The sequence below is a fragment of the Camelina sativa genome, chromosome 14 (assembly GCF_000633955.1).
Source record: "Camelina sativa cultivar DH55 chromosome 14, Cs, whole genome shotgun sequence".
In the NCBI taxonomy this organism is placed as follows: Eukaryota; Viridiplantae; Streptophyta; class Magnoliopsida; order Brassicales; family Brassicaceae; genus Camelina; species Camelina sativa.
This window is the reverse complement of record NC_025698.1, coordinates 6,399,655-6,405,138: the sequence shown is the minus strand read 5'-3', so window position 1 is coordinate 6,405,138 and position 5,484 is coordinate 6,399,655.

Here is a 5,484-nt window from a genome sequence, read left to right as displayed (position 1 = left end):
TTTTTTTTTTTTTTTTTTTTTTTTTTTTGTTGCATATCAGCTTCAAATTTATAAAATGCAAACGGGAGCAAAAAGGTAAAATATATAATATTTACTGTCGATTTGCTGCCATTAGGCCTAATTAACAGAGAAATTAACTATTTATACATTATACGTCCTTGCATGGATGGTTCTTCAACACATGGACCCTTGCTTAGATAATTGTTCCCATCTTTTTATGTCGACGATACGATATACATACGCCCGAATATATTAAGGCTATTGACACGAAAAAGAAACGAATAATCTATATATGTTCTTTTTATATTCATGCATTATCTTCCAATTTTTTTAATACTTTAACAAAAATAGAGAAATATATAGATATGCTGATTTGAAAAAGTTTAGAATAAGCTTGGATAATAACTTACTTTTCAAAAAAAAAAATAGTTATTATGATTTTTTTGTCTATATATGTACATGTGATTGATATATACTGTATCATATGTGCAGGCATTCCCCTTCTACCATAAATGTATTTTTTTTAGGATATTTTGTGTTTTATAGATTTTTAAGTTATTCTGGACTTAGTTTATGGTCACCAAAATAGTTAGGTGATCTATACTATTAAAAAGGAAGTATTTTTAATAAGTAGACATAGAGTTAGAGATTATTACAATAAAACATTACTCAAATATGAATAAGGATATGTATAATCTTTGAAGCCAAACAGATATTACATGAGTTACATTTAACCAAAAAATCGGATCCAAACAGTACCTTATTCGGATCTTATATCAAACAGAGTATTCCACTGAAACTATAATTTAGAAAACAAGAATTACAAAAAATTAAATTGATAAAACTATATTTATTTCTTTTATTAAAAACAGAAATAAATTTAATAGACTTTCTCAATTTAAAGAGTTTCCAAAAAGTGGTAGTCGAGATAACTAGATTTTAGGAAACAAGAATTAGAAAAATATAATTTGTTGACATAGTATTTATATAAAGAGATCTCAATCTTTTGAAAATATTCTAAATATCATACAAAACCGTATTATTAGTGATTGATTGATTATGATTAGGAAATCTAATTAAATACTATTATGATTCTAACCAAAAAACTAAATGGTAAAGATTTAATTACTTACTTAATTATACAATATCATAAATTATACTAACGAATATACCTTAAACCCTACCCTAATCGTAATATCATTTCAAAATGCTATAAATGATTACCAAAGAGAAAACATTTGTAAGAAACAATTAAATGATTTACTTGAATATTTGATCTAATTTTTTGGATAGTTTCAAATACTCCAGAAAATTTTAGGAAATTTTGAATTGATTCACTAAAATTACTGATTAAAAGATAATTCAACCAAGATATGGTGTTAATTCAGCTTTTATTTTGCGTAAGCAATTAATGTAATATGCAATTAAGAATTTATTTGTTGAGATTTTTATCCTTCAAAACCTAATTATCTTTGAGCTATATATATCTTCTTAAAATCACACACACTACATAAATTGTTTATTAAAAAAAAATTTCATCGGCCTGGGAAAAAATTAACGCTGTAGAGCTTGGAATAGGAGTGTTCAAAGGTTTTAGAAAAGAAAATGGCAGATGATTATGAAGATGTAACCAAGCTCCATCATTTTATTTGGGGTGAGTCTTATTTTATTGTACTGTAGGTTCACAATTTTGTTATTTTTGTATCTTAAGTAAGAAATATTGTGTTTGCATATAGTGGATGATATACATAAAAAAGTGACTTCGGCTATGCATATAGATTTTGTACATGAGTTCTTTCGACAATTTATACACACATTATATAGTCATCATATATCCTATATATTTACAAGCATTACCTTTGTGTATAAATATTTAACAATTTTGCATTCACTAAATTTTTTTAAAATATATTTATTTTCGATTAAATTTGGCTTTCATATAATTTATAAGTTGGAGTAAATGTGAAACGCTTTTCTAGCTTTGTTACTGAATGAGAATGATTCCATTAAATTATATCTTACGTTGTTTCCTCTCATATACCTCAATATAATGATTTCTTTCAAATCTTTATCTAGAGTGAATCATCCCATGAATCCTAATTCATGGCGCAACAGTTGAATTCTTTATTTGTCAATAAAAAGGTATATTTTTAACCTAATAAAAAATAAATTCATATCATTTTTGTTTGTCTAACAAAAAAAATGTGTTAATTAAAAACAAATCATTGTTTTGATAGAATGGTTTTGTTTGTTTCAAATGTTTGTATTTTCTTATTTACATGAAAACATTTCTAATATATTTTTATGCTTGAACAAGCAGGCATTTTGGATTGAAGCCACTCAAACAAATTAAACCGGGAATATTGTCTTAAGAGAAAATTTTCATAACATGTAAACTACGTTACCCCTTATGAAAAGCACCTCAGGTTTGTATTTTTAATTGAATGTAGTGATTTTATTCATTAGTTTAAAATACAATATCAATGGTGTTTATAAATCCGAGAATGGTGTTTTTCCAACTTTACAGATTACCATAAACACAAGGGATAAAGCAAAAAGATATGGTTCAGGTATTTGAGAACTCAAGAGACACTTTTAGTTTTAGATTTGTTCATTCTAAAATTTGGGGGCGATATATGTTCCTTTGGAATAGGGAGAAGATGATGGTGTCTCTTCCGGATGAAAAGAGAAGGTTACTTTGGTTGGGCTTAAGTCTCTGACTCTCATGTCATTGTTTATGATTAAATTGATGGTGTTTAGTCTTTAGATATAGAAGAGAACAACATGTAATTGTATAGTAGATTTGTTTGTCCATCCACACAACATATATCATAAGGTGTAGACATGTATGTCCCATAATGAAAATGTTTCATAATACAGGTTATAAAACTAATTACAAATTGTAAATTCACATTATCTGCTTTATTTTCATTGAATTTGTGTGTTATTTAAATTATGTAAATCAAATAAAATAAAAGAAAACGATGTTTACACATTTAAGAATTAAATAATAGATTTTAATTTTCATTTTATGTATCATAAAAACCTTTCTATATTTGAATATCAAAAAGAAAAATGTTTACAAACTATTCCTGATAAAATAGAAGATGGGACGGGTTTGTAATATATTCAAAATCTCCTTAGACTTATTTATTTCAAATATCATGATTAATTATAGCGGATATAAGATAAAAATAAAAAAACATTATAATGTAAAAAAATTGGGTAACGAGTTACAATATAATTTTTTTTGATAGCTATATTGTTTTTGAGTATGCATTAACTTCAGAACGGGTACATGTCTAATTTAAGATGATTATTTCAAAAGGTTTTAGTAGATTTAAATATGTTATAGAATATTCCATCATAATGTCTTATCCCATCTCTTAAAATATATCTTACCTATTAGAAAAAAATATTTATTGAAATGCCTTTTACCCACGGGGTTTACAAATTCAAGCAAGCGAATGCATACATTACTCATGTGGTTTTTTGGAATGAGTTTTTTACGGGCCAAAAAATATTAAATTCGTTACTTGACAAACCTATCGAGATGGGTTTCACAAGCGCTTTGGTAACAATTTAGGTCATTCGATCAAAAAATTTAAAATTTGTGGCGCTCTTTTCCGGTTTAATAGTTTACAGATTTAATAATAATTAATCTAATCGATCACTAATTCGGTTCTTATTTGATTCGGATCCACTATCACATCAATCCAAATTTCTTCGTAAAATTGCTATTATTTCAACCTAACATTCACAAAATGAATATAAACAACCAATATTAGTTTCAGTTATAATTGTTATACTCTCTAATTATATGTTACCTATGGAAAAACAGTATTCTCAACTATGGTGTATGTGACTATTTTTACAATTTTTTAATATATAGACTGATTTGTCATATATTATTTTATTACATTTTACAAACTAAAACAAATTCACATTTTCAAAATTAAAACTATATACAAACATATTTTATATAATTTTTTTTGGCACGTACATAATATATTTCAAACTTTATAGTAATTTTAGTTTATGAAATCAACCCCGCATGTACGTATGGACGTGAATGTAGTATATTTTTAAGAAGAAAACACGACTTTAAAAATGGAATGAGAGGCAGATTCTCAACATTGTTATCCAAAGATCTTTGAAAAGGGAATACCAAAAAAGAACTCATGTGCGCATTAAGAAAAAAAATAAAGAATAGCCCAAAAAAAATGTAGAATACTTAGCGTAAATCAAAAGAGGTTGATAAAATTTGTATAAAGAATGACCTACTTTTAGTGCCTTCACTTTTAATAACACGAGAAATCCTATATTTATCAAACAAGAACCACTAATATATAAAGTTGCGCATATAGTGTGTTTTTAGACTCTACAATTAGACGAAGGGACTTTCACTTTGGCAGCCTATATATGCGTTTGTATAGTATAATTGTTATAAGAAAACAATAATAACTATGTCATATACATATATGGTTTTAAAGATCCAATCGTGTCATGTGTTGCGCTCGCTCTCCAATCTCTCATAACCACACACATAATATGAAATTGTATTTTATTTTTATTTTGTTGAATTGATTACCATAATCCATATCCATACTGATGTTACCCAAAGCTACCCAAAACCAGTGGCCAGATTTTTTTTATTTTTTTTTTCTTATTTCGGATGAAAGCATGAAACAAATTATTGAGAACGATAAAGATCATAATTCATAAGACTACCATTCTGAAGAGAATTCATTGTGAAACATGTATATTGAAAATACTTGAAAAACATTAATTGTTTGGATTTGTTAAATATTTTGACGTCCAATTAAAATCATTTTATGAAAAAACTATATTTCGATTATTCGTGGTATTTTTTAGATTATCATAGATAAAGATGTCATTTTTATACTTTCTACCAATTTAACTTAATTCTATCCTATAACATAACTACTTTATCCATTAGAAACTAATAATAATTCCTTCATGACTTTTGGACATAAACCTGTTTATGAGAAAGAGACATGTACAAATAAGAAAGAGAAGGAGAGAGTATCAATGTGAGGGCAAGATGTCTGGGGTATTCGGTTTTGAGCTTTGACAATGTTTAAGATGATAAATTGATAATTTTGAGTTTCAGGATATTGGAAAAGCATATCAGATTCAGATCATGATAAAAACGTTTGAATAGATAACTTAAATCAGTAAAAAAAAACATCAACTAATTTTACTAGTAGCATTTAGAAGTCGTCAAATATCAGATCTTAATTAATATACTTATGTAGTAACTTAAAAATGCCGCTCGATCTATAATAATATCGTACTGACTTTGGTGCGCACATGAAATTTTATAAACCACCACTCTTTTTATTTTCACTACTTTCTAAGAGATACCTAATGCAAATTATAATAGAGTTAATGAAAAAAAAGGCATTTTTGTCTTAGCAATGTCTTCGGATTTAGGCATTTTCGAATGTGCCTTACCAAAAC